The following is a 22238-nucleotide window of genomic DNA, read 5'->3' as shown; positions in this document are numbered from 1 at the left end:
AGTGATGATAATGGCAGGTTATTCCATTCGGTTATGGTGCGCAGGAAAAAAGAAAATTTGAAGATGTTAGTTCTGGTAAGGTAAGGTGTGATTCGGTGTGCGTATTTCTTGTTGCCCTAGACGATGCCGGTTTAAGATACAAATCAGGAGCCATTGATAATTTATTATTTTTCAGTAAAAAAAGAGGAAATTTAGCCTTTGTATTCTGTGCCAAGATTCAAGGGACTGTATGTTATGTGTAAGCATTAGGGTAGATGGTGAGTCAGAGCTGCAATATTACATCTTGTGAGACGAAGTATAGTGTGCTTGTTTCCAAGTTCTAACCAAAATGGACCTGCTAGTATAGAGCAGACAGCCAGTGGCAACAGCGGACTGGCTGCTAAAGCAAAATATAAGTTTGAATTGACTGAAACGCAGCATGTCACCTTCGAACACTGTTTTCGCACCACTAGGGGCCTGGCTAACCAAAGTGCTCAACAAGCTCGAGATAGTAATATGGAGCCCAGCAAAGAGGCACGCCTAACTAACAAAAGCATTTCATGAGCAAGGGCGCTGGATATCTGTAAAACTGGATTAAAAAAAAAAAAAAAAACGCCATTCAAAGCAAAATCACCTCAGAGCAGTGTCATCTTGAAAAGGATGGCCCAACGAATGCACCAGGCCAATTTTATTTATTAATTTAGGCCATAAATTTGAATAGCATGTTCTAAAATCTTTCAACTTATTTTTCTCAGTTTGCACTTTTTGCAAGAGCACAACCATGAACCAAACTACCATTTCCAAACTCTTCCGCCAAAGGCTGCTTTCAAGACGGTTTCTGGACCAAAATTTTGTAGGGAACCAGATAAGGCAACTTTTCGATTGTGCTATTATCTAATGTAATAAGTATTAAATATGCGACATAATGACACCAACAAATTTTCACAAAAATGTCATAAAGGACCAACAATTGGACTTGTCCTGCACAATGGACTACCTAGAAGTTATCCAAGCACGAACAGCACATCTTCATGATCTTTGAAATGATAGTTTTCCTGAGCTGACGCCATTGAGAGGTGCAACATTTTTTTTCTCTATATTTGCTAAGATGATGAAAATAAGAATATATTCTAACCAGAGGAAGATAAGCCATAGAAATTGGTTCAACAGTTCAAAAGTTGACCCCACATCCCTCCTTAAACAGTGAATTTTCATTCCACATACACTTCAGTTCAATATTCCCCAGTATCTAACAGCTTGGGCACAAACTTGGCGGCTAGAAATAGGGCTGAACATAAACTGAGGACAATGCAATTATTAATTTCTCTTAAAACATGTTATATTGTCATAATTCAAACCATGTTTGCAATACAGCTGCCTGCCAATACAGCTGACAAGGGACAAGTTTTCCTGATAACAATAAATTTCCTGAGCATGACAAAACTTCCAGAGACAGGATGTTGCTGAAAAACAATTATTTAGCAGAACAATGTTGTCATGAATGCTTTGCCCCTGCCGTCAAGTATAGATTGCCGATTATGGTGAACAAGTTCGGAAATAATGCCATTTTATTAGTTAAAATCAGAAGTATTAATCAGAAATCAATGCTTACATGGATAAACTACAGCCTTAGACAAGTCTTTCATCCAACAGGAAAGTTTTGCTCAACTTCCAGATTATTGTAAATAAGTGTATGAAAGCTGTGGTCTGACCATTCTACTGCAGGTTAGTGTTTGAACATTTAAAGCATTAATTCTTAACACTGCCCAGCCTTAACATCATTTTTACTCCTATTTATTCTCAGTTTACTCCCCCTCAGTTCCTAACCAATTTGCACAATCACCAGTGTGCTGAATTTTCACAGTTTCAAAAAAAAAAGGGGGGGGAATGCAGGGAGATCGCCGCTTCTTAGTGCCGCCTGCGAGAAGTCAGAGACAGCAGTGCCGCTTGCAGTGGAGATGGCCCCGAACGCAGGAAGGCTGTATCGCTATAGCGACAAGCTGGCTTTCGCCACAACGCTTTATTCTCGCAGCCAATTGGTTTCGAAACACTCAGAATAAAGCTGGCACCCCGTGGAAACGCACTCGGCCTTTCATGTCGCCCATGGATATGGAGAGGCAGCTAGCGTACAGCTTCCTCCGCGATCACCTTCCAGTGGTGGCAGTTTACCAGGGGCCATACTTTCACATTTAAAGGTGGCGGGTCCCCATTTAACCGTATAACACAATACATCATTTCAAACGGCCATTTACAACTGAACTGTGGACTATCCTTCCCTGCTTGACAGCCACGGCGAAGCTACGGAGACGACGTGCTATGCAAGCACGGCAGATTTCCGCATTGAACAAGCACTGTCTGCACTGGCCAAATGCTCTCCTGCAGCAATTTTTCCCGCAACTAAACGAAGGCCAGGAGCAGACGAGAAGGTTCACAGGGCACCGGCTATATATATATATATACCCCGTCTGCGCCACAGAAGAACGAAACCAGACCAGCACTGAGCGCCAAGTGGCCGCAGCAGCGCGCCCGGAATGTAGTGCTACGCTCAGACAACAGTAGGCGACGATGTTTGCCTCTGCCGATGCCCAGACGGGGCACGCGCCGGGTGACGCCCGATGTGCCAGCAGGGCATCGTACGGGCGCCTTTTTGTGGCGTGTAGGGCTCGGGTCATCCGTACTCACTTGGGCGTTTTCTGCTGACGACGCCTGACTCGACGCGTTGTGCTTGCAATCCGTCGGAGGTCGTCGATTGGCCGGCACGATCGCGGCGGCGGCTGCTTTTAATGCAAGAGAAGCTTCCCGAACACGGCCACGCACCGCGCTCCAAAAGCAGCGACACGCCTGACTCATTCAAAGAACGCGAGGGGGCGACGGAGCGAGCGATTGCCTCCGCGCATGCGCACTAAAGGTAGACTACCGGCCGGTTGCGCAGGCGGTTGCAGTGGCAACCTCCAGTGTTTACCTCCACACCTCTCGAGCAAGGCCACCTTTCTACGTCCTAAGAGGATGCGGCGGCTGCTGCTTCGAAGCCCGCGCTGTCTACTCGGGCAATCGAACCACTTGCAAGGAACAACGTCGTTTCGTCGTCGTTTCTGGGTCTTGAAACTCCTTGGAAAGACGAAGCGGGCGTCGCTTCGAAACCAAAACCACTTTGAGGCGGTGTTTCACGACAGGCGGTGCGCTTGCATGTGGTGGTTAAAGAATAGAGAAACATACTACGTAAGTATATTGCCCTCCGCGGCGTTTCGTCGCCGAAAAATCTCCAACGACACGGCGTGACGGACGTAGCGGGCGCCAGCCGGCGCGGCCCAACGTAGCCGACGCATTGCCGGTGCGCAAATATCCGATTTCTCGACAATCGCGCCAGCCACGCAACTCGGCATTCCTCACGCGCAATGAACATGGCGGCTTGCTAGCAGACAGCGAGCGCGGTCGCGTTTCAGGCACTGTTGCGGAAAGGCTGCTAGAAGGCATTCGAGCGCATTCCTGTGTTTATATGATACCAAGCGGATTTAATAGGCGTTGAAAGAAAAAAAAATACCTGGGATGCAATCCGTCAGCAGTGTGGCCCGCGGACACAGCTAGGTGTGAGCTCTTCGCTGCAGCGCGTAATGTGCCATGCCCATTTTAATGCAGTGCTCGAGGAGGTGTGACGATGGTGTTTGTTTTCCTCTGCAGTACTTTCAGTGGAGGAATACCAGAAACTGCGGAAGCGGATTCGCGTAGAGTTGTGAGCGGTACACGCCGTAATCGAAGGCCGTCAATTTGGCGAAGGGACGGCGCAGCAATTTGGGAATTCGCGACATTGGAATTCTACAGGAACTGCGGCCGACCGAGAAAGTGATCCTCATGGCTGTGTAATCTCTAACTCTTGTGCAATCGTACAGATACTTAAATTATGATTAGGTTTGCAGTAAAACACGCACGTACAGAATCATTATGTTCCGTCGTAGCCGTCGTCGACGCGGGCTCATGGCGTTGCTGGGCTCGGCATCTCCGCGGCCGGCTGTAAATGCTTTGGGCCATTTTTGAATTCATTCGCAACATTTCGAACATTTCGCATTAAACACATCGCATTACTGCCTTGATCGCGGTGCCTCGATAGGCGACTACAATTCCTTCCACTAGTCCTGTCGTCTGCTCGAAAATGCACGCCGTTAAAATGTACCGGCGCTCGAAGGTGTCTTGTGCGCATGCACGCCGCGGCACCGAGCAGACCAGCCACGCTAGACTGTAGAGGCAAAAGTTTCCCGTCATGAACGGGAAAGTGACACCCTATTTACATTGTCCATTTAACTCAAAAAAACAGAAAACTGAGAGAGCTGTGAACGGCGCAAAAAGATATCGTAAAATAAATGTCCCACCACAGTGTTTTACAAACAAAGAGGACGCTCGCGGCACCGCAGCCGACTGGGGAATACATGGAATCAAAATATTCAAAAGCTGTTCTCATTTCACGGGGCACCTGTGATGTCGTTATTCGGTACAAAGCAACTATGAACATATTAGAACAGATCGCCAAAATATTAAATCTCATTACTGAGGCGAAGTATTTTAATATACCGTTGGGGCGCGAGTTGGGAGGGCAACCCGTAGAAATATACACAACTTACCGGAACATTTTTCTCATTTCGCAGAGCATCAGAAGTGGTGGCCGGTCGTTAAACGTTGACCGGCGCTTTGAAGAAGTATGTGATAAAGTATGGTGCGTCATTACGGAGGCAGTCTAACTTTAAAACTCCCCGAATAACCTGTGTTATGAATCCAGACACCGCCAAAAGGCAAGCTGGGTGTGGCGAATCGCGCATTTTTGCTTACAATCTGATATGCTGCCGCATAGGGTAAATAAGCTTGATAATACTGTCGTTCCAGTGATACGTGCTAGACAGAATTACATTTAAAAAGCAGTTGTCAAACGCCATACGACCATATAACCGAACGAGATTCGAGCATTGCAGCAGACGACAGCGTAGCTGGCGATACCCACCGCGGCCGCCTCTAGCTCCGGAGCATCTGCTAGCCACAGCGGGTGGTGCATGGTCGTCTGCAACTGTGCGCGGTCAGTTTATCGTGCTGTGAGCGGCATAGAGTTCCTTACACTAACTAGAGGGAAAGCTGAGGGCGCTGCACTTCAGCCATCATGGGCCGGTGTGCTACTACTTGTTGCGGGACAGTCGGTTTTTCTTGGCGTTACTGCGATGCTTCTTTTTCGTCATCATCATCACCTGAAGGTGCGTATAGATTGCGAAAGCCATAGTAGCGAAGGCGAAAAACCAGACGTCTCCAATAAATGGTTTTTGTTTCCCGAAATGCCACTAAAAACTTCCTTAAGTGATTGCGCAACCATATATATTTTCATAACGTTCTTTTTTATTTCAAAGTTTGCCTATTAAGTGCGGAATATTGGTATTTGTGCTGCTCAAAACTAAGTCAATAGGAGAAAGAGCTATCGCTTATATTGGATAAATATCACACTGACATGCTGTTTCTCTCTCTTTTTGCAATTTATAGTCAATCTTAGGACAATATTTACGGTAGAACAACGTTTATCTTTGCATTAGTTTTGGCCAGAAGGTGTAGTTCTGAACTCGGTAGCTCTCCGGCCCATGATGCTTTGAGCGCCCATGGTGGCTGAACTGGCCGTCTGGAAACTCCATGTAAACTCCCATAGACGGCAGCACAGCTTTCCCTCTAGGTAAGAGTAAGAAACTCTATGGTGAGCGGTCCCGCAAGTCGTCAGACTTGCATTACTTGCAAGAGAATGTAGTGTGTCATGCAACATGACGTCGGGGCATCGTACAAGACGTTCACCAAAAAATGAGAAGGGTTCAACGCTGCTGAACCGAGCAAAATGTTGCGGTAAGTTGTGTTTGCATGTATTTCTATGGGTCGCCCTCTCAACTCGCAACCCGATACGTTTCGCGGTGTTTTAAAAATACTTCGCCTCGAATGCGATTTCACACTTCCACAATCTATTCCAGGGCGTTCATGGTTGCTCTGTACCGAATAATGACATCGCAGATGACCCGTGAAATTAGAAAATTCCTTTGGAATATTTCGCTTCCATAATTCCTTATAGAGGCTTTTCCTATGGGCGCTATTTTTCACCCCCAGTCGGACCATGGATGGATGAATGGAATATAGGAGCGTCCCCTTTGAAACGGGGTGGTAGCAGTAGCTATCATGCTCACTTTTCTCCCTATATCTTAATTATTGATTTAGATTGGTTAACTAAACCATCATTCTGTGTCTTAAATTTCTTGTTTCTACATTACTAACATTATGTCTCTTCTCTGCTTTTAAGCCACCAATCTTCCAGTCGTTTTTTGCTAGTTTCCACCGCCGGTTCATTCACCCGGCCACTGGTATCTCTAAACCCCAGAGTTTCAGGAACAATGATTGCGCCTGCACCAACTTCCGGATGGATACCATTACATTCGAGTATAATATGGTCAATTGTTTTACTGGAGTTACCACATACAGCACATGCGTCATCTTCATTGTTAAATTTCTTTTTGTAGCTGCGTGTTCTAAGGCACCCTGATCTAGCTTCAAAGAAAGCTTCCTTCCTGATCTGCCTTTTCCACTTTCGGTATAATTCCACTTTCTTTTCCATCGAATTTATCCAAATTTTTTCCTTCTGTGTTTTTCACCTGTTGCTTAATGCTCTTTATTTCTCCGTCCTTGTTACTAGCATACTTACTAGTAATGGCGATTTCCACTGGTCGGTCGGAGCTGGGCGCCCGAGCTGACATAGTTTCCCTGTTCTTTTCCTCCATTGTGAGTCAACGCTTTTTAGGTACAGGTATTTAAATACTTAATCTGCCCATCTGTTACTGTCCAATTTTCTCAGGCGTTCCTCATATAATATTTTACTCTGAGCTTCCCGTACTTCGAAAGATGCCCAGCCGATATCTCCCTGCACCGCCTCATTTGTAGTTTTGCCGTGGGCACCTAGTGCTAATCGTCCAACGGCTCTCTGATTTATTACCACGCTGGCGATAAAAGCGCCACCGCATCGTGCTTGCGTAACAGATCGGTGTTGGTCTATAGCCAAGCTCTTTTGCTAAGGCACGAAAGGATCGACCAGGATCTTTCGAACGTCCTGGTGCTCTTGCGATGTTTATTATTGCGAAGCAACAATTCAAAATTGGGAACTCATCTTATTGAATTGTCCGTTTGCATGGGATATATATCACTCCGAAAATCAATATACCTTATATCGGGAACGCAGCTGCACACAACTGTAACCAATAGAAGAGACATCTGGGAGAGTTGGTACGGTGACATGATGAATGAACAACGCTATAGACTGGATGCCATCCTTTTCTAACACAGACAGGTATTTTGGATGCCCATCCGGCACAGATTAACCTGAAAATTATTGAGGCCAGACATATCATGCAATTAGGTGAAAAATGTGTTAGTGAGCCGTCAATCGCTTTAACACATAATGAGGTTGGGTTTCTTGACCGTGGTGTGTGTGCTGGGTCATCATGATTTGGTTTTTGTTTAATGTGTGGTTTAGTGCGGCTTGGCTTGAATATTTATATTGTGTGTTTTTTCAATAAACTTCAGTTGCGAGTCAGCGCCCATCCTGTTTGCTTCTTGATCTTCGTCCTAGTCTGTAGCGCTGTTTATTCATCATGTAACCAATACCCAGCTGGACCCAATTGAATGTTATTGCTAGCCGGAGCAATTACTCCAAAAGCGAGCGTGGTATAGGCGGTGCTCGATACTGCCCCGCCCGTGCCTCAGTGGCCCTCAACTGGGTCACCGCTGCCGAAAAATTGAGGGCCTCGAAGCAGCGAGGGTAGCCCCACCCTTTCCCCGCCATCGGCGCGCCTGGAACGTGGGACGTACTATGTGCGAGCTCCCGTAGGAGTGTCGTAGGAGCAACGACAACCGGCTGACGGACGGCTCGATGTAGGTAACCACAAAAACTGCATAACCATGCGTGTTTTCGGGAGAATAAATAATAATTGTAAATTAATTATTTCTGCCTCAAGAGTACACGAACTGCCGGAAAAGCTGCCCAAAAACAGCTTGACAAAGCCCCAGCCCCCATTTGCAAAGCAGCAGCAAACAAGGTGCTTTCCAAGGCCCCCTAGTAGACGTCTCTTTTCCGGGGACCATACCTGTAGGTGGCGGACTAGCCGAGCAGCCGCCATATTGGGACAAAGACCTTCGTTATTGGAATCATGGAGGTAAAAAAAAAAAAAAAAAGAAGCTAAGGAAAGAGCGTGACTTCACGCGGCCAACCTTCGCAAGCTTTCGCAAGCCAAGCGCCGAAGGCGCCGTTCCTTCCCCGGTTTTTTCGCTCTCCTAGTCTGTAATGTTTTGATCAGTTTCACAGCACCGCCCGGTTGGCGCGAGGACATACCGTGGCGCCACCTCTCGGAAGCACCTGCATGATAACGCATGAACGCTGCAGTAGGATGCTTCCCTAGGCAGTTACGTTGCGCGTTAGCATTACGCTCATTTATTTATTTAATATATACCTCTGTCTGGGCCTGTGTAAGCTGATTTTGAGGTATGAGACCCACTCATTCGGCAAAAAAGCACTTCACCAAATCAGAGTTATCGTAGTTGGCGAGCTTTACTGCTACGACGACGCGCACTCGCTGTTGTTATATAAAAAAAAAAAAAAAAAAAAAAAAAAAAACTGAAGCTACCACACAACCAGTGAGATGTAAGCAGCAATGTCTATGTACAACTGGTCGCGCAACTTGGAAGAAAACGCGTGCAGCTGCCTACTGCCAGCGGCATCGATGCCGCTGGGACGAGGAGCAAGAATACAAGGAGATGACAGCAAGAGAATGGGAAAGAATAGAACGGAAGGTCCCCTTGGGAACAGCGACAGGACCAGATAGCATACCCATGGGATTGATTACCAGATTAGGACAAAAAAGCAAAGTAAAATGCGACAGTTGATTGAACAAACAATAAAGGGCGGGCAAGTACCAAAAGATTGGAAATTAAGCAGGATGAGGATACAAAGGCAAGGGAAGCAGAGATAGCATAAAGTCCTATCGGCCAATCACAGTTACATCAGTTATATACAGGGTAGCAATGCAGTTAGTAAAAGTAATGATGGAGGAATGGGCAGAAGGAGGGAATATCCTCAGAGAACTACAAAATGGTTTCCGCAAGGACAGAAGACTAGAGGATAATTTATTTGTGGTTACCCAGTGTATAGAAACAGCAGCAGCAAGTCAGAGACCATTATGGATAGCGTTTTTAGATATTAAAGGGGCATATGACAGTGTAGATCAGAAAAGACTGTGGGACCAGTTGAAGGAATATGGCCTGAATAAAAACCTGGTTCAGTTCATACAAGAAGTGTATGCAGATAATGAGGCAGTGATAGTATAAGAGACGGAAACAACAAAACCAACAAAAATAAAAAGGGGGCTTAGGCAAGGGTGCCCACTGTCACCGCTGCTTTTCATGATATACATGAGCCAAATGGAAAGGCGCCTGGAGGAAAGTAATATGGGATTCGATGCAAGCTATATGCAGGGAGGACAGAAAGTAACACAAGTTCTACCAGGATTGATGTACGCGGATGACATTGTACTGCTGGCAGATAAGAGGGATGGGTTGCAGGAGCTGCTTAAGATCTGTGGAGAAGAGGGCGAAAAGCTGGGACTGCAATCTAGCAGCAAAAAATCAGGAATAATGGTACTTAATGATGAAAGGGGGATGTGCTGGAAATACAAGGCACCAAGGTTGAACATGTGGAGAGCTATAAATACCTGGGCATATGGATCAATGGAGGAAAAAATTACCTAGAAAAGCATGAAAGAATTACGATAGACAAAGGGAAAAGGAGTTCGGATATTATGAAACACAGGGCCCTCTGGAATTATAACAGGTATGAGGTTGTTAGAGGGGTATGGAAGGGTGTTATGGTACCAGGACTCACTTTTGGAAATGCAGTCCTGTGCATGAAATCAGAAGTACAGTCAGGCCTTGAAATCAGACAGAGAAAGGTAGGTAGATTGGCATTGGGAGCACATGGCAACACACCTAATGAAGGAGTCCAGGGAGATATGGGCTGGGCATCATTTGAGGTTAGAGAGGCAATTAGCAAGCTAAAATATGATCAGAGACTAACCGAAATGGAGGAATCAAGGTGGGCACGAAAAATGTACAAGCAACTCTTCATGAAAAGCCTGAATACGAAATGGACTAACAGAACCCGAAAGCTCAGATTTAAGTACCTATAGTTTGGAGATGCACCGCAGCAAAACAGCAGCATTGAAAAGCAGGTAAAGGAGGCAGAAAGGAAAATGTGGGAGGAAAGAATGCACGGAAAATCAGCATTGGGTATGTATAGAACTCGAAAACAGGATATAAAGAAAGTTTATTCGACAACTCACGAGGGAGCTCATTGCTGTTTGAGGCTAGGACAGGGGCCCTCAGAACAAAAACGTACAGGAAAAAATTTCAGGAAGTAGATGATATTATTCCTGTGCATTGTTGCGCTTACGTAGGAACTGGGACACAATCGGAGACGACACAGAACAGATGTGCGCACATCTGTTCTGTGTCGTCTCCGATTGTGTCCCAGTTCCTACGTAAGCGCAACAATGCACAGGAATAACAACCACCAACTAGCCCAATTTGAAACTCTCCTAGATGATATTATGCGCGGCGTGCGGAACTCAGGCGGAAACAACGGAGTATGTTGTTCTAAGGTGCCAAAAACTTCGTCCTGCCCTTCCCGCGGGAAAAGCGGCAGATCTGGAGAGAGCGCTGGGATTTGCTGGGGAAGATGGACGAATGGATGAGGAACGCGTTTTGATAACAAAATAAAGGCTAGAGGATTGGTGGAAAAAGTCAAGAGAATAAAGAGAAGAAAAAAAGGGAGGGGGGCAGATACGGGCGAATTAGAAGCTAAAAATAGGGAAGAGATAAATGCATTTCTTTTAATTTTTTGGCTAGGCGGCGCAGACTGCCGTCCGATACAAAGGGCAGAGCCACTATTATCCATCATCCATCCAGGGCTCCTGCAAACTGTGAGGCAAATTACTAGCGCACAGAAAATAAGATCTGCCAGAACTCCAAAGAACTAGAAAGTAAACATAATATTCGCGCTCAGGAATGAATGTTGTTGTTGTAGTGGTTATTTATTGTATGTACAAAAGGAAAGAAAAGATGTTTGCCAGCCCCGGTATCTGCTATCTTATATCTGAAGCACCTGAACTGGGGCGGCGGAAATAAAGGGATAGCGAGGAGAAGGTAGAGGAAATCAAAGAGGTGAGTGATAGGGAGAAAGAAAAGAGTAGGTAAAAATAAAAGAAATATATACACTATGGTACAGTATACAGTAGTTTGCATGAGGCCCACCCGCAAACGTCTTAGGTCACTGAGTACTCGGCACGTCGGGCGGGCCTCCGCAATAGCTCCACGTCCAGACAACTGTTCACTACGCACGCACTTGCACACTGTACAAAACACTGACGGCTGTCGTGGGCGATCAGCCGTTATTGTGGGAAGTAGCACACGTGGAGCGTTCAGTCCCAGCGCGCACTATCTGGCGAGGTGAAATAGGCGGGTCATCAAGCCCGCCTGTTCGATGTACTCACACAAGCTCACGTGAGCTCGCTCGCGGGCGCGCGCACAGCCCGGCGGCCACAGGAGCACAGCTACGCTGTCCGGGATTACCCCCTGCGCTCTGTAAGCCGCCAGCAACTCACGTCGTGGTTCGGCTAGCGCGGTGCAGCGCAGTAGAAGATGTTCGAGAGTTTCTACCTCGCCACAGCCGTCACACACGTCACTATTGGCAAGTCCGTGGCGCATCCGTCGTTCCCCAGGCCACACACATCCGATGCGTGCACGGAGGATCATTGCGCGTTGCAGCCGAGTCAGCGAGCGGCCGCTGACACTGTGAATGCGCTCACCTCTTGCGATGCGTGGGTCGGGGTGCTGCGTCCGGAGGTGATCGTCGATTACCGCACGCACATCCTCCAAAGCGAGTTGCTCGTCGCTAGGAGGGAGTTCATGTGCTGCGGTCGCGAGCTCGTCGGCACGTTCGTTGCCCTCTATGCCGCAGTGCCCGGGTATCCACTGTGCCCGTATAGCGCAGCCACGCTCCGCCAAGTGCTTGAGACGTGCGCGAATCTGGCACAGCAGCGGAGTTCCCCGGCCGGTGGTTCGAAGGCGGCTGAGGGCAGCGCGGGAGTCACATAGCACGGCACACCTGGGTGGCGGCGGAGTCAGTTCAAGCAGTAGATCCAGGCCTAGGCGTAGGCCCAGCAGCTCCGCCGTGGTGGAAGAACCCAGGTATGACAGGTGCAGCTGTCTGTGCAGTTGCAGGGCGGGGATGGTAGCCGCCGCTGCTAGCGAGCAACTGTCTCTGGCCACGGAGCCGTCGGTGTAAACGAGGAGGTGGTGTTGGAGTTCCTCGTAGATGACGGCTCTGGTCAGCTGCTGCACTGCACAGGGCGGTGTGGTGCGTTTCCCCGCGATTCCGACAATCTCTCGCTGAACCTCCGTAGCAGCGGGCCAGGGCGAGAAGAGGTCGTAGGGGGGCGTTGCATTGGTGAGCTGCTCGTACTCGAGCAGCGCCGCTCCCATGCGTGAGTGGCGATGATGTCGCAACCGATGTAATAGCGGGCCGCCGTCCTTTGCGCGCTGTAGGCGATCGATGTGTCGGAGCGCCCGCCGCGTGGCCTGAAGTTGTAAAGGCCACGCACCTGCCTCGGCCAAAGTAGCTGCGCATTGAGAGTTCTGAGGAAGGCCGAGGCAAATGCGGAGCGCCTTGCGATGCTCGACCTCTAGCTTCTTCCAGCATGGTTTGCGCAGTGTGACGAGCGGTAGCGCGTAGAGTATTGCCCCCAGAGCCGCGGAGTTGTACAGCCGTAACGCTGCTTGCTGGGAGATACCCTGGCCTCGAGCAGTGAGCCTGTGTACGGCGGCGGTGGTTCTCTTCATCTGCAGGCAGGCCTTGATCGCCGCGGGTCGGAAGGAAAGGCGCTGGTCTATGTCCAACCCCAGGTACCGCACCGAACGTCGCCACGGCAAGAGGGTCCCGTCCAGTGTGAGCGGCGGTGGTCGTTTGCGCGAGCTCGGAACACAGGCCATTGCGACGGATTTGTCCGCGCTGAGCGAGAGACCTAGGCCGCGCAAACAGTCGCTCACCGCCGTCAGAGCTGCCTGCAGGCACGCGCGCACCCGTGCTGCCTCGCCCGGCGGTCCCAGGCACCACAGAGCAATGTCATCTGCGTATATGGAGATGTACACATGATGCCGGCAGCCTGCAGGCAGGCAGCCCGGCACCACCGACATCGCCACATTGAACAGAAAAGGTGACAGGACAGAGCCCTGCGGCACGCCTAGCCCGACCGGGCGAGGCGCCGAGAGAGCACCCCCCACGCGAACGCGCATGGAGCGCGCCTGGAAAAAGCTCCGAATGTATTGTAGCAAGCGTCCGCCCACGCCAGCCCTCTCAAGCGTCGCGAGAATGGGAGCGCGGCAGACGTTATCAAACGCGCCCGACACGTCCAGCAGTAGAAGCAACGCAACCTGCCTCACTGCCTTCGCGTGCTCGAGCGCGCTGACAACATCGGAGATGGAATCCGCAGTGCACCGCATTCCGCGAAAGCCCGTCTGCCGCTCATCAAACAAATCCGCCGCCGCAGCCTGCTCGTTAAGGCGATGTAAAGCCATGTGTTCCATGAGCTTACCAGCCGCAGATGTTAGCGCCACTGGACGGTATCCCGCGAGCTGGGTTGGTGGGCGTCCTGGCTTGAGGATGGGGCAGACGACTGCCGTGCGCCAGTCCTCCGGGAGGGTCCCGCGTTCCCACACTAGGTTGATCTGCTGCAGGAGAACCAGCCGTTGATCTGCGTCCAGGTTGCGCAGCATCTGGTAGGTCACCCCATCCGGCCCTGGCGCCGAGCGACGGTGGCAGCGCTGTAGCGCATTGTTGAGCTCTGTCACTGTGAAGAGGGCATCACAAGGGTCACCAGGGGTAGGAGCGCTGGCTCTGTCTCCGGAACTCAGAGGTGAAGTTTGGCTGCCTGCGTTCACGGGGCTTTGCGGCGCAAAGCGGTCCGCAAACCGCTCAGCTAGCTCCTCGTAGCTAAGGCCGCTAGAGATGGCGAGAGCGGCCAGCGGCTGCGGGTTCGCTTGTGGCGTTGTGATGCGTCGCAGGGTGGTAAAGAGCCGCCGCGAGCTACAGTCCTCCTCCATCTTCCTGCAGAGCGATGCCCACTGCCGGCGGTAAAGTTTGTTGGAATGCCGCCTCGCTGCTGCGTCCAGCCGATTGTATGCTGTCCAGTCGGTTGGTCGGTCCGTCCGCCGTGCTCGTCGCTCAGCTTTGTCGCGTTTTTGTCTCAGGTCGAGCAGCTTGTTGTCGGGCGTTGGTTGCCCTGCCCGAACCTCTACGCGGCGAGTGGCTGCGAACGCGCTACGGACGAGACTGGAGAAGAAATCCGCGCCGGACGTAGCTGCGGCTTCTACTTCGCTGCGGAAGCGGTTCCAGTTGACAATGGAGTAAGTGCGCGTGGCGCGAGCTTCCTTGGCAGTGGGCTCAATGAGGATAGAGAAGTGATCAGAGCCCCAAAGTGATGGTGCGCGATTCCAGGTCGCCTCGATGCCGCTGGACGCGAACGCGACGTCTATGCAGGAGCCGGGTGTGCCGCGTCGCCGGAAGGTGGGCTCGCCGGTGTTCAGCGGTGTGAGTCCCAGCTGTGTTACCATGGCGTGTAGGTCGTCTCCTCGCGCGGTGTTTCGGGCACTTCCCCACGCACAATGATGGGCATTGAAATCTCCGAGGATGATTTGTCGGGTGGCACAACATGAAGAGACTGCACTGAAGCACTGGGCATTCCACTGCACAGCTGGACGCACGTAAACACTAGCCACAGACGTGTCCACACCACGTATGCGGACTGTAACAACAACACACTCCTGCACATCACTCGTCGCCGCCGCCGAGTCAACGAGGACATGTTGGACATCGCGCCGCACATAAACCGCGCACCGAGATTTCCCTGGTTTGTGCTGGGGATCACTGCACGGCACTGCAGCACATGCAACCTCCTCACAGGTTGTCGGGGAGTGGTATCCGACGTAGCCGGGCAGCCGCATTTGAGGGTCCCCCTCTTGTGCACGAACGTACGTCTCCTGCAGCGCTACAACCTCAGGAGACTCGTTAGACACTCGTAAGCGCAGCTCTGAATAGCGCGCGGCAAGAGAACGTACGTTCCACTGCAGGATGGAAGGAATTCGGGGAGGTGTCCGGCGACTAGCCATGATGTTGGACATCCTGTAAGGAGGCGCCTGCTGCTTCTAAGCAGACGCGCCTGTCGGGAGAGTCCTCCGGGATATACCGGGCGAGGACGCGAATTGCAGCCATCAGCTGCTCGATCTTTTTATCTCGCTCGTCCGGAGAGGTGGTGTGGATGTTGCCCGCACCGAAAATGGGTTGTGCGGTGCGAGCTGTGGTCTGGGAGCCCCCGGGGTGCTGCTGGCGTTGCTGCTGGCATGGCCGCTGCTGACGCCCCTGCTGCTGGCGCGGTCCCTGGTCCTGTCGGGGCTGCTGGGGCGGGCGCTGGTGCACGCCACGGGAGGCCATTTGCGCATAGCTGGGAGCACGCTGGTGCTGCTGGCCACCCGAAGGAGTAGTTCCCTCACAGACAACCGCGCGAACGGCCCGCCGGGAGAGGGGCACTTCTGACGTCGCGAGGATAGTGGCCACGTGCCTTTCTCTCTGCCACGCAGGGCAGACTGGATTCGTGGCAGCATGGCGGCCTCCACAGTTTGAGCACCGTGGCTTGGCTCTGGCACATTCCGCACTTGGATGTGGCCCGCCGCAACGGGCACAACGCTCCATGGCGAGACAGGCTTCGGTTGCGTGGGCCAGGCTAAAACACCGAGCACACTGTAGTGGGCGAGGACGACATGGTCGGACCGGCAAGACCCGGCCGTGGATGGATATATGTGGCGGCGGGGCAGTAGCGGCGAACCTGAGCCTCAGGGTGCTGCCGTCTAATGAGGCGGCTTTCACTGTCACAGCAGAGTCCACCGCTGCAAGGAGCTGTTCGGCCGTGCGGCGGGTGTCGACACCAAATACCAGCCCGCTGCACTCGTTGAGCGGGGCTGGTTCCTTGGCCCGCACGGGCAGGCCACGGATGACCGTTGTGGCCAAGAGGGCATTGAAATTGCCCTCGTCAGCCACGTCCACGGCCACTACGTTGCGACGCGTATTCACGCGCACTGCTAGCACGCCAGGACGTGGATGAAGCTCCTCCGCCAGGTCCCAGCCTTGTTCTCTGGTGAACCCAGTACCCCGGACTGCAGGGCGGAAAAGCACCGTCTTGTGTGGCAGCGCGGTGGGGGCCACCACAGCCGACGCAGCCCTACGGAGGGCCGCCTGACGGCGCCGCTGGGCCTTGGTTGTCTTGATTGTCCAAGGCACCAGGTTGGTGGGGTCCACTGCTGCCTGGACACACGCGCTAGGCAGCTGCCGTTCTGTGCTGGTCTCCGCCGTGGAGCAGGTGCTGGAGGTTGCCGGTCGCTCCTGCTGCACCAAAGGCATCGCTCCAGCAGGCAGGGTGCTGGATATGCCCATGACTGGAGCGGCTTCTACTGGGCCTGCAATTCCCTCCGGTGGGGTAAAGCGGGAGAAGGAGCCAGAATCAGGGGGCCGGTGGGCCTCCTTCTTGCCACCTGCTGCCTCTAGACTGTCAGTGTCGCTTCGTCTGGGGCTGGGCGAACGCCGCCTCTTGCGCAACACGGAAGTATCCATTGCGGAACCTGCGTCTTCGTCTTGGGACGCCATGTTGTGCACTGAAGTGGGAACTACAGTGTCTGGTTGTGCCTTTTCTGTTTCTGGTGCGCCGCGCGAGGCTTGATCGGGGGCGCATACACTTAGCCCGTGTCGCGTGACGATAGCAGACGGGATGTTGGACGAGCGCAAAGAGCGGAGTGCGTTCTTGGCGGCCTCCGCTGACTGGGTCGCCAGCATCTTCCGTTGGGCAGCGACAAGGAACTGCTGAAGCAGATCGGAGCACTCTTCAATCGCCGGGCGGCACGCGCTCAGGGCTCTCCTGGCTGTGGTGACCTCAGCCTTGCTTTTGCGAGCCCTGCCGCGAGACGCCCCGGAAGGCTCCATTGGCAGAGCTACAGGCTGGCTTTGAGCGAACGCTGCTCAGCTTTGCGCGAACTCCACGCCGCGCATCCGCAGTCGCTACCCTGCGTCTCCACGGCTGTTAGGGTTAGCACTTGTCCCGCTTTACGAGGAGTCCAACAGGTTCAACGCCGAAAATAAAGTCACTCACACGCTCGCTGGAGGTTCCTGGCGATGCCAAGTGCAGAAGGGAGCCCGCTGATCATGAACATTTGATGATGCACAGCTCCAATCCGCCAAAACAGATTATTTCAACGGAGCTCATGCATCACACGTCCGCTCATAACGAACCCCGACCCCCTCTGCCAGGAATGAATGCAGTTTTTGTTTCTTGCGTAAGAAAAAACGTGTCACATTTTTAATAATATTTTAACTTGTTTCTAACGGCCTCTCTCGGCCATTTATTATCCGCTGCGTAGTTGCCCAAAGCATAGAGAATGAGATTGGTAAAGAGCGGACACTCCCACAGGGCCCAGCGGCCCATTTGACTGTAGTGCACTATGGTGGCTAGCCACCATAAGTGCACCAAGCGGCCGGCGGCAACTACTTCCGGTCTTGCTGAAAGGCGCGCGATTTGAATGTTAGCATGCGCTGCGCCCTTCCCTGCCCTTTTGGCGCATTATTTTGGTTTTACATGGTCTGCTAGTGTTTCTATTTACTTTCAGCATGCATAATAACATGAAAAACAGATTCCCAGTTCTCTAAACTGGCCCTCAACGCAGCTGCGCCACAGCCTTTGCAAAACAGTATTGTAGAAAAGACGCCAAGTGCTGTGTGAAATGAACATTTATTTTGCTGTATATAAAACACACAAGAGATGCAACAGATGGAGACGGATGCATTGACAAACTTGGCACACATTAGACGATGTGCACAGTACAGAAAAATAAAAATACACAAGGCGAGAAATAGAAAAAAAAATAGCATAACGTTGATTTCCGCATTATGGCAAATGATATGTAGCAAAACAGGCATTATACATTAACTACACAGTCCCAGTAGCGGCTACCTTAGTAAGGGTAACTTGTATTGTTCAGGGAAGGGAGGAGTACTGACGCTTGGGGAAAGGCCACACCGTTCACTCGTCGCATCTGCCGTGCTTCGGCTGCAGTCCGTGGGTCCATGCAGTGCTGCTGGAAAAGGAATGAGCATCATGCAGAACGTTGCAATGAACTCTAAGGCCACTGCCCCGCTCACACATCTGTGCATGTGGGTGCGTACTGAAGACTTTGTGAGCAGCAGTTATGGTCCAGAACAGAAAAGCTGCCATTCGTAAAATTGATACAAAAGCTACTCTTGCAACGTAGAGGTCAGGAAATGCAGGCTAACCGAACCTATCTGAAAATGCATTTCTACAGTGAGTGAAATAACAGTCACTAAACTAACAATATTCCTCAAAAGCACTTAACAGCTGAAGCAATAAAGCTTGCAGCATAATAAAAAACAACTCACTTTAACGTTGTCCCGTTAAATGCAATGCGACACCACGCAAAACTAGCCGTCCGCAAAACCGCGGCCGGCGAGCACACCATGTTGGCTTGAAGCGTCTTTGTGAAGCGCAGACCACCGTGCTGAGCTAAACTGCCTGAAATGCCTCGCAGTTTGACAAGAATGAAACATTTCTCACCTTGCGGTTGCCCTGTTAAACGCGCGACACCACGCAAAACTATCCGTTCGCAAAACCGCTTCACGCCATGTCACGTCACCGCGGCGGCCAGCACGCCTTGTCATGCCTGCTAGCTTGCCCTTCACGCGCGACTTTGTGAAGCGCAGTCGCCGCCGTACTGAGCTATGGAAATTCTGCACAGTTTCACAAGAAAGTCAAGAATGCAACATTTCTCACCTTACAGTCGCCCTGTTAAACGCAATACTTAGGAAAACTAGTCGTTCGGCAAACCGCGTCAGGCCTGGCCGCACCGGCCGGCTATACGCAATGTTGGCGCAACGGCGTGCCTTGGTGCTTCGCATGCTACTTTGTCCAGCGTGCTGAGATAAACTGTTCGAAATGCAGCTCAGTTTCGCAGGAACACAACATATTAATCCCCGCCACGGTTAAAATCTGCCGGAGCGTCACGAACTACGTCTGAACTTCTCTATGCTTGAACAGCCGGCGCGCTTGTTCACGAGATGCGAAACTTAATTGGCACCGGCCGGCGTGGTCATGGAAACTTTCAAATGCAGCGTAATTCAGCAAAAAACGTTGCTCACCTTGACGTCGTTCCAAACCGCAGTCGTTCCGCTTAGCAGCCCATGAGAGATAACATATGCCGTCTGTGCCGCACAGGCGCGGCGAGGCACGAGCAGACAACAGCTCGCTCCCTTCGACAGCTTTTTGTCGTCTGCTCCGGCGGGCCATAGAGAAAGAGATAGAGCGGTCACTGGGCGGAGAGCCGGCTCCGTGAACTGCGCATGCGCGCCCAGAACCAAAGTAGAAAGGAGGATGTGTTGATTCTCTCGACGGATGTGACGTCAAACAACTTTCAGTATTTGCTTTTTTCTGGAAATAAGCCTCAAACCCAGATGCCAATTACCCTGTTTCTAGCCACCGCACCCGAGCAAAAGCTGGCGCGCTTTTCGGGCAACGGGTGCTCGCGCCTTGCGAGCCCTAGGTCGCTTTTCATGCGTCGGCTTGTTGTAGTTTGCGGGGCATCATCCCGATAGATGCAAATTCGGTGAAAATCTGATTCAGTTTGTGGATTGTTGCCCTAAATTCAACAGCGTAGCCTTCGTTCCTGTCGCTGGCCTGTCTGCAGCCTCCGACTACGGTGAGTCGTACGCGAATGATGGTGTTTCGTACATGCCCGCGAGCTCTAGGTAAAGCATTTGTCGGCGTTCTGCTACAGTCTTGCAGTTTTTTTAACGAGTTTTTACACGGCAGTGCAGCTATGCGGTAGTCACAATTACTGACGCGGCATAATCACGCGACAGTCTCCGGGCGAAGGCATGTGGAGACTGAATAAATGCGTCGATCCCGTTTCTTCGCGCTTGAAACAACCGTTGCATACCTGCTGCTGTGCACCGATCGGTCGCCGGTTGCTGTTGTCTTCGGGGTGCACTGGGGTATTGGGACGTACGCGGCGACTTACAGATGATGTGAAACTATTTGTGAAGTAACAGAAGCAGTCTCAAACGTTTGAGAGTGAAAATGGCGGCCGCGTAAATTGCGATGCGCTGCTTTGAGGCATTGTATCGGCGATCCACAGCGAAGAATGAAGCACGAGCACGCGTTTGACTTGACGGACAAGTTGCTCCGGCTCTGTTCAACTCGGGAACAAGCAGAAAGTGTAGTGACTGCGCGACGATTGCCGACGAACATCGGTGAACGGCGGCTTGCGGGCAAGTGCGTCGTCACCGCGGCGGCAAGCGCACCGCATTTTTTTGCTACCGGAGGCTTCCAACCACGATTATACCGTGCTTCCAACGTACGTAGGGAATGTAAGATCGTTTGCATCACGCAGTGCGTCGGTAGCGGAAGCCATCGGGCGGAACGATGATTGCCGTCAAGGATACGGAAACAAGTCGCTAGGCAAGGGGTACTACGCACGTTGTGAACATCACAATAGTGAGTAGATTTTGTTATTGACTGCGTGTGTTTGCCGAAGAGTTCTGAAGATCATAGTAAACTAGTATTGTGCCTGCTTTATCTCAGATCTGCGAAGCGAACACGCGCATTTCGTGACCCTGGCTGCCCCGCCGGACCAAAGCCTCCTCCACGGCGCGTTCGTCTAGCGTTTGTGCATGCGCCGTAAAAACGCCTGCTTCTTTTCATTTCATCCTTCTGTCAATTATATATGCGCGAATCAAAAGCGTCCAAAATAAAGTTGTAAGTTCAGTGCAGTTGTGTGTGTCCCTAGTCTTATCCTTGTCTGCCAGCGCTGCGACACCATAATGTTTGATAGCGGTACTCCTGTGCACCGAAAGGTGATCGAAGGTCTGCTGAACACCTGCGTCTTTTTCCTGATTAAGATCTAAAAACTCGTGTTGGTCATCGAACGATCTTGATTATATGCATTGATGTGTGCAATACCACTTGTTGTAAGTCGGCTTCTCTGCAAGGCTTTTTTTCCAACCAAAAGGTCTCGTTCCCACTCGTGCATTGTTTTTTAACAGTTGTCTTCAAAATGACCTAGCGAGAGCTGTCGAAATAAATGTAAAGCACAGAATGAAGGGACTATTGATTGTCCAGCGCGCCTTGCTCCTCGATGACTGGTTTCGGGCCATTTGTCACGCTCCCTGCCTGCGACACATTCGCGGCTTGAAAGTGAATGCGCCGTAAAAACGCCTGCTTCTTTTCATTTCTGCAAAGACCGGGAGTCATTTCTGAGGACAAGACCTTTTTTTTTTTCTTTTTTTTTTTTTTGAAAACAAGCCTTGCAGGGAGAGACTGACTTAAATTTCGGCTTCGGCAAGAGATACATTTCCTGAATATGCTGAGACGGGCTATATGCCAAAGAATGCATGTTGCAGTGAAATTTTGTTCATGGCAAAAGCAATAGGAAACAAATATTTATAGTGTTTAAATTTATTTGCTGCCTAAGAAATCGGGGTGCTTCTGTTATGCAGGTAATCATCACTACCAAGTTACAAGGCTGTCCTTACAATATGCTTGCCTAAACAGCATTGGCACACGTTGTAAGCATTCCTGCGAATGTTTACGATTCTGGCTGTGGGCTACTTAGTATGGATCTTCAATTGAGTGCTAAAGCATGCTCAAAAGCTGTTGAGATTAGCAAAAGGTGGGCCTAAGTGGATGTCATATTTTGGTCACCCATGAGACGGCAACTATCCACTGAAGTCATGGCTGATTACACCAGCGCCAAGCCATCCCAGTTCCAGCTCGCTGTCTCTTCTTTGCTACCGTCTTGCAGCCTGGTACAGTTGGCTGTGGTCACTGTGGTGTAAACATGCTTAAACTGAAAAGTGCAATATTACAGCAAGGCAGTAAATGTTCATGATGTTGACTGTAATCAGAAAATACTACCAACAAAGATCTTTTTTTTTTTACTGCCACTTATATTCAGCAGTAGAAACACTTATTTCTTGGCAGCAGCATTTCATTCGAGTGTTTTTACTGCAAAAGAGGCAGCATATAGAGAAGCACATGTACCTTGATATA

The 22238-nt window shown here is 50.9% G+C and overlaps 2 protein-coding genes across 3 annotated transcripts in view; one reads left to right on the top strand and one right to left on the bottom strand.

Moving 5' to 3' along the window:
* Positions 1-2841, bottom strand: part of LOC146171969 (heat shock protein beta-1) — a 62224-nt gene extending 59383 nt beyond the window's left edge. Inside the window, exon 1 of one of the 2 annotated variants that reach the window (XM_084586182.1) lies at positions 2662-2841. The gene's annotated coding sequence lies outside the window, so the exon portion shown is untranslated. The remainder of the gene's footprint in view (positions 1-2661) is intronic. The other variant, XM_084586183.1, reaches the window with a different exon arrangement.
* A 16830-nt stretch (positions 2842-19671) lies between these two features.
* The window catches only part of PRAS40 (Proline-rich Akt substrate 40 kDa), a 275365-nt gene continuing 272798 nt past the window's right edge, over positions 19672-22238 (top strand). The window contains exon 1 of the mRNA XM_084586178.1: positions 19672-19887. The gene's annotated coding sequence lies outside the window, so the exon portion shown is untranslated. The remainder of the gene's footprint in view (positions 19888-22238) is intronic.

This window comes from Amblyomma maculatum, unplaced genomic scaffold (genome assembly GCF_055883805.1).
Source record: "Amblyomma maculatum isolate TAMU_Amacu unplaced genomic scaffold, ASM5588380v1 scaffold_15, whole genome shotgun sequence".
In the NCBI taxonomy this organism is placed as follows: domain Eukaryota; kingdom Metazoa; phylum Arthropoda; class Arachnida; order Ixodida; family Ixodidae; genus Amblyomma; species Amblyomma maculatum.
This window is presented reverse-complemented; position numbering and strand designations above follow the sequence as displayed.